The sequence below is a fragment of the Canis lupus genome, chromosome 24 (genome assembly GCF_048164855.1).
Source record: "Canis lupus baileyi chromosome 24, mCanLup2.hap1, whole genome shotgun sequence".
Lineage (NCBI taxonomy): Eukaryota > Metazoa > Chordata > Mammalia > Carnivora > Canidae > Canis > Canis lupus.
In genome coordinates, this window is record NC_132861.1 from 28,456,886 (window position 1) to 28,472,599 (window position 15,714).

The 15,714-nt window shown below is 38.4% G+C and overlaps 1 protein-coding gene across 10 annotated transcripts in view; it reads left to right on the forward strand.

The window, feature by feature from the left end:
* Positions 1-15,714, forward strand: part of XKR6 (XK related 6) — a 319,189-nt gene that overhangs the window by 14,860 nt on the left and 288,615 nt on the right. The gene's annotated exons all lie outside the window — the stretch shown is intronic.

Consider the following 15,714-nt stretch of genomic DNA (forward strand, 5'->3'; position numbering starts at 1 on the left):
CCTTCGGGCTCCATCTAGGAATGCACTGTGGCAGTGGTAAGAAAACTCAGGCTTCTTGTAACTGGGAATCTTGGGGTCAGGGGATTCAGTGGCTGCCCACAGAGTGTATGGGCAAGCACAGTGTGGATTGGATCCTTTAATTTTGGATCAAAATGAGCAAAACTCTCAAATCTGTCATCTTGGTTGTAAGGAATGAACCTTTAGAGTAGTCAACTAGATAGTAGTTCTAAAGAGCCCTGTCTATGTATGATGCTGCCATTTTACCTTTAAGGCAATTTTCATTAAAGCTGACTCTGAACAAAAGATTGTCTTCTAAAAAGGAAATTGTGTTTTCAAAATTTAAGCAATCCTAAATGGTTTTGCTTAGACCTAGTAGATGATGTACTTTTATTTTTTTATTTTTTATTTTTTTTAAAGATTTTATTTATTTATCCATAGAGACACAGAGAGAGAGAGAGAGAGAGAGAGAAAGAGGCAGAGGCACAGGCAGAGGGAGAAGCATGCTCTATGCAGGGAGCCTGATGTGGGACTCGATCCAGGGTCCCCAGGATCAAACCCGGGGCTGCAGGCGGCGCTAAACCACTGCGCCACCGGGGCTGCCCGATGATGTACTTTTAAACTGGAAAAAAAGAAGCTGTCTATTACTCTATTTGCAAATTAAACAAAAGTTAAGACGAAGGTGAAGTTAAAAGCAATTCCATTGTAAATTTGGAAAAAGAGAATATGTTTGTAGCATTTGTGGACTGTATTTATGGTTTCCCCTGTTTGATAGGGACCACAGAATTTTTAGGTAGTTTTTTAGATGTAGCAGTCTGGGATTAAATGAAATAGCACCTGTCAGACATGTTGAAGGATTTCGAATGGGGGATCTATGAGGTTGGATTGTGTTGTTTTGTCTGTTCGCTTGGCATGCGCAGTTCACTATCTCATTTTGTGATAGGCTCATATCTAATGTAGTGTAATACATATGTTCCTGAAAAACCTCTCATTCTGCAAAATTCACGTGTTAAAAATAACAACTGTGGGAAAAATAGGATTAAGGCTAGACTACTTAAAACTGTGGAACTTTGTAACTAGAGCACTAACAAAAACAGTGACAGTTGAATAAAAATACCAGCACAATAGTCTGGGTGATATTTATACTCCATACCAAAATGATTCTAGTCCTTATTTTACCCTGGGACATGCTTTTTTTTGTTTGTTTTTGATATGTGGATTCTTGGAGCTACCAGTTTCTACTGGAGGCCAGTTTCACCATAATTAAAGCTCTGATATAAGGGATAACCTTCACGAATTTGTTCACAAGCCTCTCAAGGGTAGTGGTAAGCATAATGGGTACTGAAGCCGATAAAGCAACCACCGTTTTGTACCAAAGGAAGGTAAAACTTTGATAAGATTATCACCATTTTTCTTAAAGTATTCATTTTGTTTTTCCCTCGAAGTTTTTCTTATTTGTGAAAAATCTTGCCCTTGATAGCTTCAAAACATTAACCTGCTGGGAAGAATCACTCATGAACCAACACTGCTTTCCCATTACACTGTTGTCATTCTCATATTGCCAGTCGAGTTTGAGAGAATCCATGTTACAGAAGCATGCATTTTGCCATAACTGACATATTTTTGAATCTGTGACGGTGTCAAGATGCAGCTCTTGAAAATACCAAGGTTCTGTTTTTTCGGAAATTTCTAGTTTGGAAGATACTAGTGTTTCAAGGTTAAGTGAAATTTATTACCCTTCTCATGGTTTGTTGGCCCTTACATACAATAAAGAAGTGAAGAGGGGCTATTTTAATCCATTTTAAAATTTCTGCTTCTGTAATTTAGTCATTGTGTGGAATATGGTAATGTCTCAATGCCGCATCATTTGAACTACATATGTGGAGCAGGAATGGTTTTAAATTTTGGTTCATTTGAAGTGTGGTTATACTGAGTTTTTAAATTAAAATTCATCTGAGCATACAGTAAACAGAAAAAAGAGCAACAGTAGCCAGTTGTCAAGGAAAAAGACTGATGGCTAGAATAAACAGACGGCTTTCAGCAATATAAACATTCTGTTTTCATAGTTTTTTTTTTTTTTTTTTAAAGGATGATTGGGAGAATTTCCAAATTAAGTAGAAGTTAGTTAAATGTGAAAGGCAGCAAATATACAACATTTATGGTAGTGACTGTTACAGCTTTTTTCCTCAGTAACTGTAGTAACAAATTTCAGTGGCTTAGCACAGTAGAAATGTATTGTCTCCTGTGGTGGTCCTGGCTGATAGTGGCTTTGACCTCCTTTAAGGACTCAACACTCAGCATTTAGCCAGTGAAAAGAAAGCAAATATGGAGAAAGCATAATTCCTTCCTAAAAAACCCTGCCTTGAAGTGACACACATCACTTGTGCTGACAGTCTGTGGTGAAGAAATAGCCCTGTGACTGTAACCAGATCAGGCAGGGCTGGGAAATGTAGTCCTGCCCAGGCAACAGCTTCGTACCCCAGAAGAGGAAGGTAATGTTTGGGTGGACAGACTCAGAGAGAATTTTGTGCTTACATGGGGTATCCTTCACATGAACGGTGTGTGATGTAAATTGCTATTGATTAAAGTATAAAAGAGACCATTTCTTTTTAGAACTTTGATTTATGCTTTAATTCAATATTTTAGGATTTGTGAGCCATGTCAGTCCTCTGTTTCATTGCACCCTTTAAAAATGTACTATCCTTAGCCTGAGGCCAACCCCTACTTTAATTGGTCAGGTAAAACAAGTAACTATTTAAATTAACCTTTAAAAATAACTAAGTTCAAACACTTTAAGTGTAGTACATCGAACTCTTGTTAGTGTTTCAAGTTTTAAGAAATAGCTCATCTGATTTAGGGCAATTTGGGATCTCGATATGTCAGCACAGCTGATGTAACTTGAACAAAGCCATGTCCTGCCAACTTGGGGACCTTGTTGGGCACTTTTCCCCTACAGGTACCCCTGAAAGTCCCTTGTTTTCCACCTGTTAATTGTAGAGACTTAAATATGTGTGTAAAATTCATACTTATATTTGGAATTTTATGCTGGAACTTTTTTGTTTTTTTAATTTATTTATTTATGATAGTCACAGAAAGAGAGGCAGAGACACAGGCAGAGGGAGAAGCAGGCTCCATGCACCGGGAGCCCGATGTGGGATTCGATCCCAGGTCTCCAGGATCGTGCCCTGGGCCAAAGGCAGGCGCCAAACCGCTGCACCACCCAGGGATCCCTATGCTGGAACTTTATATTACTAAATCCTAGATTCTTCGTGTTAATAACCACTGGGGAGGGATTAAAATTACCTAAAAATTTCTTTTTTTTTTTTTTTTTTAAGATTTTTTAAATTTTTATTTATTTATGATAGTCACAGAGAGAGAGAGAGAGAGAGGCAGAGACACAGGCAGAGGGAGAAGCAGGCTCCATGCACCGGGAGCCTGACGTGGGATTCGATCCCGGGTCTCCAGGATCGCGCCCTGGGCCAAAGGCAGGCGCTAAACCACTGCGCCACCCAGGGATCCCTACCTAAAAATTTCTAACGAAGTTGTTGAAGCATCTAAATATGATTCAGTGTAAAACTTAAACTAAGATATTTTCTTTCATCCAAGCATGTCAGTATGTTTTATAGGTTCTTATTGGAATCCATAAGATATTTTAAAGATAGAACCTATTACTCTAGTATTGAAGGTTTAACAGTCAGCTATTTTAAGATGCTTCTTCTGTCAATTCCAAATATTATTTAGGTTGCATTTTCTGGTATTTCTAAAAAGATTTATTTATTTACTTGGGGGGGAGGGAGAAAGAATGTGAGCATGGGTAGGGGCAGAGGGAGAAAGAGAGGCAATCCCAAATTCCATGCTGACTATGGAGCCCGACATATGGCTCGATCCCAGGACCCTGAGATCATGACCTGAGTCAAAATCAAGAGTCAGTCACTTAACTAACTGAGCCACCCAGGCGCCCTTCTGGTATTCTTAATTGGCTCTTAAAAATTAGTTACTAAAACATTGAAATGATAAATATGTCTGTTATTTAGAGGCTATTTAATAATTAAAGTTCTTCTACATAATATCACCAGTTGAGACTGTATGAGGGGTCTAGATGAAGAGCCTTGTTTTTTCTACAAAGCCAAAATATGTGACCTGTATGGCTAATAAGTAATTAATATCTTCTCAGACTATTATACTTGAGTGATAAAACTGCAAATTAGAATTAGAATAAAAAGTATACACTAAAACCGTTCAAAGGAGCTATATGGTGTTAAAAGTCAAATGCACGTGAGATAAAAATTTTTGTCCTGTTGATCTTATTAATATACTTTTAATACTTTCAGTATATTTATTTATATTATATTGAATTGGCTTAGTCTTTTCCTCCTATTATTACATCTATTGTAGCCAGGTGATACTACCCAGACTACAAACAGACCTGACTCCCCAGGATTGTATAAAGCTACTGGTGACCCTTGAGCTTGATCAAAATAAGTACTATTACATCCAAGCATTGCAGAATGTAATACTGCTGCAGATGTTATAATGCTTACACTGTGTTTAAAAGCTTATTCATAAGCCTTTAATTCATAAATTCACTTTTGATATAAGTTCTCCAAAATTATGCTTAGTGGCATTATAGTAATGTTACCACAGATCTTAGGTAACTCTTGTCAAGGCCAAATAAAAATCAGTGAATTGTTTAATTTCACATAATATTCTTGATTGATACAGATACAACCTTAAACAATAATTTTGTTTTTAAACATTTTATTTATTTATTCATGAGAGGCAGAGAGAGAGAGAGAGAGAGAGAGGCAGAGACACAGGCAGAGGGAGAAGCAGGCTCCATGCAGGGAGCCTGATGTGGGACTCGATCCCGGGTCTCCAGGATCACGTCCTGGACTGAAGGCAGCGCTAAACATGCTGAGCCACCCGGGCTGCCCAACAATAATTTTTTAAAAAATTGAGCAAATAACACCTCATACCCATTAGAATAGCTACAGTAAAAAACAAACAAAAAAACCAATAAAAACAAATATAACCTAAATAACAAGTATTGGAGTATTGGTGAGGATGTGGAGAAGCTGGGACTCTTGTATGCTGTTGGGAATGTAAAAGAATTCAGCCACTATGGAAAATAGTATGATGGCTCCTCAGAAAATTAAATGTAGATTTAAATATGATCCAGTGATTCCGCTTATGGTTATATACCCAGAAGAACTGAAAACAGGGACTTAAAGAGATATTTGTATGCTTATGATCATAGCAGCATTATTTTTAATAGCCAAAAAGGGTGGAAGCAGTCCCAATGTCCATGGATGGATGAATGGGTAAACAAAATATAGCATGTACATAGAATATTATTCAGCCTGACAAAGGCAGGAAATTCTGACACATGCTACAACATGGATGAACCTTGAGGGCTTTATCCTGAGTGACATAAGCCAGTAACAAAAGGAGAGATACTGGTCTGATTCTATTTCTGTGAGGTCCCCAGAATAGTAAAATTCATAGAGACAGAAAGTAGAGTGATGGTGGCCGTTGGCCTGGGGGAGGAGGAATAAGAAGTTAGGTATAGTTTCAGTTTGGGAAGATGAAGAGAGTTCTGTGGTTGGATGCCGGCGGTGGTTGTACAACACCATGAATATATTTCATGCCACTGTACACTTAAATATGGTTAAGATGGTAAATTTTATGTTATGTGTATTTTACCAGTTAAAAAACTCAGCAACCCCTTCAGATATTTTCACTTCTTTGTGGGCTTAAAACTTAAAAACATACAAATGAACGAGCAAGCAAAGTCTTTTTCTCTTCCTAGCCCAGGAATGTTGCCAGCTTAAAAAAAAAAAAAAAAAAAAAAAAAGCAATACTAGTACTGTCCTTAGAGCCAGCCTATTTAGCTTACAGCACACCTCTTATTAGTGTTTTAGCCAGACTGTCCAGCTGGCGATTAGTCTCAGTTGTGTTACTTAAAAATATTTTAAAATTGGACACTTCTGTAACACAGTGTGATCCTTATTAGGTAAAAAGTCCTAGTGTTATCCTCCACAGTAATACCTGTAGTGTCAGATTTGAAAAAGAGAACCCCAGGATTATTATATCTGAAATTACTCCAGTAAAAAATGGATAGTATTTTAAATCAAAAGAATGCTCTTCCTGTGGTCATATGGCCCAGCATTGCCTAATAAGGTGGGCTGTGGGAGCCAGTAGAGCCTGGGTGATTGGTTTCAAGCTTGCCTCAGAGCAGTTGTTAACTTGGACAAGTTATTTAACCTCTCTGTTTCTGAGTTTCCTCATAGAAAAAATACTGCTTTTTTTGGGTACAAAGATCAGGAACAGCTTTGTGGAGGATATTAACTACCTTATGTGATTGAGAATTAGTAGTTAATAAATGTAAAGTCTGAGCAGAGCACTTGATTCATAGTAAGTGTTCACTAAATAAGGGTTCGATATTAACAGCTTTTTCCACCTGGCTCAGAGTAGTGAGGATTGTACCTGGAATTGATACGGTTCTCCTTGGCCAAATTTTCCTCAACTGTTATCCAGTCCTCTTTCTATACATATCAAAGTACCTTGCTTAGGTGTTCAAAGTAAATTCTCCAAATAAAGATGTAATAATGCTAAAGCAGTTACAAATATATGTATTAAATGACTGTTCTTATTACTATAAGTGAAACCAAGGGGAAAACTATAGTCACTTTGTAATTTATCTTTGATAAATGCTGGTATAAAAATTGAGTTATGTATATTCAAGAATAAGGTCAGGCAGGCGTGTGTCTGATATAAAAGTCAAAAACATCTAGCACCAAAAAATAAAATAAAATGTGAGCTTTTTAAAGAAAACTGTTTTGGCACCTGGCTGATTCAGTCACTGGAGCATGTGACTCTTGATCTCCGGGTTGTACTTTCAAGAGCCCCATGCTGGGTGTAGAGATTACTTAAAAATAAAGTCTTTAAAAAAAAAAAAAAGGGATCTCTGGGTGGCGCAGCGGTTTGGCGCCTGTCTTTGGCCCAGGGTGCGATCCTGGAGACCCAGGATCGAGTCCCACATCAGGCTTCTGGTGCATGGAGCCTGCTTCTCCCTCTGCCTATGTCTCTGCCTCTCTCTCTGTGACTATCATAAATAAATAAAAAAAAAAAATTAAAAAAAAAAAGAAAGAAAAAGTGTTATTGTAAAATATTATCACACACATAAAACTTTTGACAGAAAGAGATTGTCTTCCTTTAGTTGGTAAGGAAAATATTGTGTATAAGTGGTTTAATTATGCAATAACTCTTGAAAGTCCTCTCAGCAAGGATGTTAACTAGCCATTTTATAACATTATTAACAGATCTTACTTCTCTGAACCTACTACTATCAGATCAAGGAGATCTGCGTTCACAGAGCATACCCCAAACTTTTAAATAGTGGGTTGAAGCAGGGATGCTACTAAACATTCTGTAGTACACAGGACAGTTCTCTGCAACAAAGAATTACATGAGTCTAAAGCATAGAGTGCCAACATTCAGAAACCCCTACCTAGTCAGCCCTTTGTATTGCTCTGTTCAAATTCTTAAAATTTTTTGGACCTCTTTTAATTGTTACCTTTACCATGAAAATGGGTCCAGATCTGTCCATTCAGATAATCCCTCTTGATTGTGAACTTTGTTTAGAGGAAGTAGTTTTGGCACTTAGTATTTTTATTTTTTATCTTATTTATAATTTGTTCTTCTTTACTCCTTTAAGAATAGGTTATGTGTCTGATTCACATTCATTTTTTTTTTTTTGCAAAGAAATTTGTATATAGTATGCTATTTGTTTGAAAGAATGAACAAACATGGCATTAAAGCATTGCATGGTGTTGACACGGCACTTAAGCCACATGCAACTGAATGATAGATACTGAGTACATCAGCAGATGGACGTGAGGGGGAGTCTTTGAACATGCAGCATGAGTCAGGCTTCAGTGAAGGGTAGAACTTCAATGCCATGTGATGCAAATATAGGTCTAAATACACATATGCACGCACACACAGGAAGTATTTTCATTCTAATGCTGCCAGCTTGTGGGGTTTGCTTGTGACAGTTCCCCCAGGGTCTGATTGGCTCAAGAGGTGGCTTGAATCGTTTGCCTGTCAAATGTTACATCAACTGGAAGTTTGTAGTGATTTATTTTAATCTGTTTTCTGTGTTGGTGGCTAAAGTCTAGGTGTCCAGTAGGAATTAGTAAGTTAATAATCAGTTTTTTGCTTTTTATAAAGGGGGCATCTGTCAACTTGTAGACCTAACTCTCAACCGTATCTGGGTTTTCTCTAACTTGATGCCTGTTCTTTGGGGTACTGGACTCCTCTGGCCCCATTCAGAACCAAAACCAGTCAGAAAATGGAGAATTAAAGAAGTGTTCATCTGTACTTTAGCAATTGCCTTTTAAGGGCTTTGTCTCAATTTTATTTATCACTCAAAGCAAATTTTATTTATCACTCAAATTAAAGAAGTTTTGTTTGATTCAAGTTCTTCTGTTTTGTTTTTTTTTTTAACCTTTCAGATGTTTGTAAACATTCATTTTTTTAGTGATTTTTTTTTTTAAAAGATTGTATTTATTCATGAGAAGGAGAGGCAGAGCCATAGGCAGAGGGAGAAGCAGATGTTCCTTTTTTAGTGATTTCTTTGTAAGGAAAGAAATTTTGTAGGAAATTTTGTATCCTTTTCTTGTTCTCCCTCAAGTTTAATGTGTATGCACACAGTTTCTTTTCCGTTGGAATTTAGGTTGTACTCTTTCATAACTGCCTGATGACCCGCTGAAGTCACAGAAGTGAGACTATTTAATGAAGTAATCCATTTTTAATACATTCATTATTTTGGCCCATTTGTAATTTTCCAAAGTTCATAATATTATTCTTGAGTTTGCTGCAGGTCAGTTCCAGAGCTGCTAACTTCAAAAGATTATGCCAGAGTAGGGCATTTAATTGTTGAACATGTGAAATTACTGATTTGGCCAGAAAACACATGTGGCCTGTTTTTAGTCATTTTGCCAGTAATAGTGTCAATTTGGGTAACCCCCTTCTCTGTAGGACAGTTTCCTGCTGCTTTTATTGGTTGGAACACCTGGCTCCCACCCCACTTCTGCGACCTCATACCCTGCTGTCTATGCTGTACACCGATCTCTTGCCTCTGTTATAGAGTGAAGTATGAGGAGATCAGTTCTGCATAATTCATGGTGCAGAAGGACTGCAGACTTTCTATGTTAGACAGACTTCAGTTGGAATATACATTAGACCAATTGTATTCGTTTTCTTTCTAAGGCTGCTGTAACAAGTGTCACAAACTGGGTGGCTTCAAACAACCGGAATTTATTCTCTCACTGTTCTGGAGTCAAGTCTGAAACCAAGGTGTCAGAAGGGCCATGATCCTTCTGAGCCTGGCTTGAATGGGTCCTCATCCATTGCTGGTTACTGGTGGTGGCAGCCAGTCCTTGGCTTGAAGCTGCGTAACATTGTTATCTGCTTCCATGGTCGCATGGCATTTTTCCCTCTGTGTCTGTGTCAACTTTGCTTTCCATATAAGGATACGGTCATATTGGGTTAGGGACCAGCCTACTCTAGTAAGACTCCACCTTAATGTATTATGTTTTCAAATACCTGGTTCCCAAATAAGGTCATATTCTGAGATACTGGTCCTTAAAAGTCCTAAAAAGATAGGACTTTCACCTGTCTTTTTAAGGGACACAGTTCAACCTGTAACACCCGTAACTTCGGCATAGTAGGGTTTAAAATTGTTTTTCACCGTCGACACATCAGTCTGACTCAAAAATGAAAGCTGTTTAGGTATAGGTACCTCTTCAGATATGGAAACTAGGTGTTGCTGAAAACAGGTGATAATGAAGGTTATGAAATGGGGAAATCTACAAGCTTTGCTGGATGATAACTAGAAGTCTTTGTGGCTGTACTGTTACGTGTGATGTTACACAACTTGTTCTGCCTTACTCCATACTGTAATGAGAAGATATCCAGTAGGGCTTCACTTTGCACTACTTTAATCCTGCAGATAATGCCTTTTTCTCCCATTTCTATAGTGCCATAGGCTTAGGCTTTGGAACAGAATACTGAGTTCTCAGAGCCTTAGTTTGCCCACTGGTGGAATGAGAACTCTGCCTTCCTGGTAGGGTTATTCAAGGTTTGAATGAGACGATGTTGGCGGGGTATCTGGCACACATGGCGTGTTTGCTCTGTGGGAGTTGCCCTCTCCTCTCCATCTTCACCTAACCTGGGCCATGCTGAAAGTGGCTGTCAGCGGAGCAGCTGGAGTCCGTCGCGCTGCCAGCAGTAACATCTTGTTGCCAGTGGTGCCAGCCTTTGCCCAGTGTTGAACTGCCTAAAAATAGTAACCAGGAAGACAGCCAGAGGAGGTCTCTTGCTCTGATTTGGAGGCTTTGTGGGGGTTTTCTTTGAGAAAGATACTCTCATACCTTACCAAGATGCACTGATTGCTTATGGATCTTGTTCCAGTGGGTGTAGTGCCATGGGGCACCATGACACCTCACGTGCCTCGGGTGTCCCCCTCCCTCCTCACTCAGGTTTTTAAATAGTCTTGGGCTGTGGGATGGCAGGGAGTTTTGTGGGATGGTACCTAAATGTTTCAGAAAAGAGTTTGGTAAGAAATTTAGCTTCATATGACTTTTTAAAAAGTGTTTACACTTATTTAACAAATAAAGGGATAGTATAGTAAAATCACTGGTTTACCAGTGTATTTGAAACCATTTCTTACCCTTCAAAGTATCAATATCATGCTTAAGTTTTCTTTTGGGGGGATTTATTCTTGACAGAGTAACTATAGCAGAATCTTGCTTATCATCTATTGCGTTAGGCGGTTTTACTCAGCTCACCCTCAGTTTCTGATTCTGTAAATTGGAAATGATAGTACTTATTTTATTAATCTTAAGGACATCCGAACAGGACTTAGGCATATCAGTCAGTTGGATTAGATACTTTCTCAGGTTTATTTCAATTATGAGATTCTTCAATTTTTTGAAATCAGATAACTTGTAAAAGTGCTTTAAAGATGCTAAGTATGTACAACAGTGATAACAGTTTGGGAACACAGGGCACACAAGTTGGAAAACTTGTGAAATGAGTTTTACAAGGTTGGTTGTTTTACATCCATGGATTAGTGCATGATTCAGTCCACCTCTCTGGGTTAGAAATTAGTATTTATTTTTCAGCCTTTTATTTATTTTTATTTTTTAAGATTTTATTTATTTCGGAGAGAGAGAATGAGCATGAACAGAGGGAGGGGCAGAGGGACGAGCAGATTCCCTGTTGAGTGGGGAGCCCCACAAGGGCCTTCACCCTTGAGATCATGACCTGAGCCAAAGTCAGATGTCTCACTGACTGAGCCACCCAGGCACTCTTTAATTTGTAAACTTTAAATGCAAACATCATTTCTCTAATTTTTTGATAAGGAGACAGTTGCGAACCTGTGGGGTTTTTTTTTAGTGCCATGGTGCTATTTCAACAGTCAGAAAAGATTATGAAAAATGCTGGCGAGCACCATTGATACTGTTGACAGACTGCTGAAGGTAGTGATTACGTTGAGGTGTCATTGGTCTGGTAGACGAGGAAAACATACTGGACAAGGTTTGAAAGCCTTGTATTGCTCTCAAAGTGAAATAATTATTTTCAGGTAGATAATCAAAAGTTCAAAAAAAATTTTAAGAACCTATTAGAGAGGGATCTGAGGACTGGATTTTGCAAACAAATTCTATTTGCTTTTTTCCCCTCCTGTATTTTTATAAAATCTGTTGTCACTAGGTTTAGAAAGGAGGAAGGGGATTCTTCTAAGTTACTTTAGAACTTTGGTTACATATTCTCCTATCTAGAATGTGGCTTCAGGGTGTTTGCAAGGTGGGGAAAAGATCCTTTGGTGGTTCTTTCTCTTTTGCCTCACTGGATAGTGGGAAAGAAACTAATGGAAAGAGCTGCAGGACTTGCTCAGGAGACTTCAGGTAAGAGCAGGAATTGGAAGAAGGCTAAGGACACGGTCTCTTCCCTGTAAGTCAGTATAACCTTAGAATGGATTAATAAGCAAGCAAATGAAGGCACTTTGTGTTCTCAGCTATAGTCACAGCCACTTTGTTCCTTGAATCAAAGGAAGGAACAGAATGTCTAATTATAATAATCTTCTAATAATTACAATATTTTGCATTCATTTTCTTTTAAAAATCTATTTGAGTAACTACTAGCCTTCAGAAGATGTTGGAAAATAGTATTTAGGCAGCAGCTGGCAGCTACCAGTGTTGGAGTCTGTGCATGCGCAGCTCGTAAAAAGATTTCATTAGTCGGACATCCACTGATTTCCTTATTCCGGCATGAGTACATTCTCTTGAGCAGCTGCTTTGGAAAGAAATGTACAATAAACATTTCTACACTTGTTTTAAATATGTGGGTTTTGTTGGAGTGTCACTTGCCATCTGGTAGAGAGAGGAGTGACTTACTGCTAGAGAGGAAGCGATTGGATTGGAATCCCCGCACGTGTTCCTAATGCAATCTCAGGTTCCCTCCTCATTCCTCATTCACTGAGAGGAAAATTGACAGCTGTAGTTATTTTGTTCCATCAGATCCTTAGGAAGAATTGCATGTAGGATAGGATTTATAGAGATAGGTTTTGAATTGTACCTGGTTAAGTAGTTGTTTTAACTTGAAAGCAAATGTTTTTCATACATGTTTATTGAAACTTTAGCATTTTCAAACAAAAAAATATTGTGAACAAGTCAGACAAAAATACTGATACATATTTTTAAAAAGTGAAAGTCCTTTCCTCATGTTATATCACCATCAGCAGGAAGGTGCTGTATTCATCCTGGCTCCCCCCCCCCCCCCATTTTTTTCTATCAACTTACTGGTTATCAGAGTGACTAGAATTCTAGTAGTGGCTGTGGTTGCATCATAACCAAATTGATTGCTGTTCATAGTGGTGATCATGCATTAGTTTTCTGGAGGCAGCAGGGGCATTGAAGGACCACTGGGGCTTGGCTGATAAAAGAAGAGCCTCCATCAGGGAAGTGGCCAGGAAAGGTCACTTTCCTTAATTGATAATTACTCATAATTGGAAAGACTGTCATCACAGTGACTGACAGCAAGGGCTTCCTAAGTGCAGAGCAGTAAGTGCTTTAATGTGTATTACTTACTGAATCCTCACAGCAATCCTGTGAGGTTAGTATTGCTATCCCCATCTTAGAGGTATGGAAACTGAAGCCCAAAGAGTTGAGTAACTCGCTCAGTGTCAGAGAGCTCAGTTAAGAGATTCACATTTAGCTAGTCTGGCTCCAGAATTGTGTTCTCACAATGTTGTGCCTTCTTTTGGAAACCCACCTGTGTTCTCTGGAAGCTGTTATATTTTTAAAGCATACCTTTTGGTCCAAGAATTAGATGAATGGAAATTATAGATATGTTAATAACTTAAATACTAGAGAAGAAATTCCGTAGAATTAATTAAATATATGACTTGAAACAACTCTGCTGTTGCCAGACTGCTTGCAGGAATACTCCTTCTGGTTTTGCTTTGTAAAGTAAACGTTTCCCCCCATGAGTCTTCTGTAGTGTTTTATTCTGGATATTTTTCTTTGGAGCCTGTGTGCATTCTGGCTTTTGCTCCCGCTGAGTAGGCAAACATATCTAGAGACAGCCGAGGAGTAAAGGAAAAGAAAAGCTTTGCAATTTAAAATTGATTTATGTGGAAGCTTTTTCTGTAGTTCAAAAAAGGAAAAAAAACCTTCTATCCTTTCTATCTTGTCATCCCCAGCTACAGTCAGCCAAACCCATTGTATTTGGGAGGTTGATGTGAGTGTGTGGAAAGCACTCAGAACAGGAGGAAAATGCCACTGTAGTAACCAAGTGACTCCTGTGAGAAGCTCTACTGGTGAGAAAGTGTACTTGTGCAAAAAAGTAAAATGTAGAGGAGAAAACTCATAATGGTGGCCAGACCAACCTAAAGTATGTGCTGTAGTGAAAGAATGGTATTTTGAGGGCTGCAGCTCTTAATTTCTGGTTTAATTAGTAGTGAAATAGGTAAACTGTCCCAGACTGAACACCCCCCCCCCAAACAAACCATCTTTTGAATTAGCTCTGTGTATGTGCATGTGCATCTTTGTGTGTGTGTGTGCGTGCATGTACACATGCGTGTGCAAGGCTTTAATTCAAGCACCAGCAGAATTCTTAATGACAATTTTTGTTCTGAGATGCCCTATGTATAGTTAACCTCTCCAATGGCACACACTCCAGCAAATCCTTTCTTCTTATGTTCTTCTGTGTGCACAAGGCATGTGACATTTATAATACAGACTTCAGGAACTCGAGAATAATGTATATAAAGAAGACAGAGTACTTTCTCAATTTTCCCTATAATTTCTAAACTAGTAGAGTCAAGAATTCCAGGTTGCTTACCTAAGTCCTTAAGTTGGAACGGGCCATTGTGAAGAGTAAGCAAAGAATATTACTATTCTCTTGTAACAGTAGAGGTTACTACGTAATGTTCTTTTGTAAATTATTCAAATCTAAGACTATTTTCCAACATTGCAGAGACTTAAGATACAAATGAGGGTTCTGAGAATGTGTGTGTACAGATGCTGTTGTTGTTCCCCACTGAGACTTTGCTTCAGCACTTGAGATACAAGGATCAGAATGTCAAACAGCAGCATTTATTTTTAGCGGCTTAAGATGTAAACGGCAACCACAAAATTTACCCCCATAAAGTGTATAACTCCATGTTTTTAGTACATTCACAGAGTTGTGCAACCATCACCACCATCTAATTTTAGAACATTTTTATCCCTCCACAGAGAAACCCTGTGCCCATTGTCAGTCACTTCCCACTTCTCCCTTTTCCTGTTAATCTGCTGCCTGTCTCTATGGAGCTCTAGATATTTCATATGGATAGAGTTGTACAATACTTAGAATATATTGTCTTTTCTGACTGGCTTCTTTCATTTCCACATAACATTTCAAGAATCATCTGTGGTGTACCCTGTATTAGTAGTGCATTCCATTTATGGTTGAATAATCCATTGTATGGATTTACTACCTTTTGTTTATCCACTTATCAGTTGATGGACATTTGTGTTATTTCCACCATTTTGACTGTTAGGAATAGTGCAAGTTTTTTGTATGGACTGTATTTTTATTTCTGTTGGGCATATACCTTAGGAGTGACTTGCTGGGTCCTATGATAATTCTATGTGTAACACTTTGAAGGACTGCGTACAGTAGTGCGCTAGCACTATAATTCATTCTTTGCTCAGTACAAGACATTATCTAAGGGCCAGGAGCTTGAATAAGTCACCTTTGTTTAAGATTACCATGGGATAGGGGTAGGGGTACCCGGGTGGCTCAGTAGTTGAGTGTCTGCCTTCAGCTCAGGTCGTGATCCTGGGGTCCTGGGATTGAGTCCCACATTGAGCTCCCCACAGGTAGCCTGCTTCTCCCTCTGCCTATGTCTCTGCCTCTCTCTGTGTGTGTCTCATGAGAAATACATAAAATATTAAAAAAAAAAAAAAAAAAAGACTACCATGGGATACTAGTCACTAACCCAGATCTAACATCGTGTATCCCAACTAGAAATTACAGACTATTTTCATACCTCTACAGGAGAAATTTTATTATATACATTGGTGAGATCATATGAATTCTGTTCTCTTGCTCTGCTTTTACATTAAAAAAAGTTGTTGTGGTAAAACATATTAACATAAAACTATA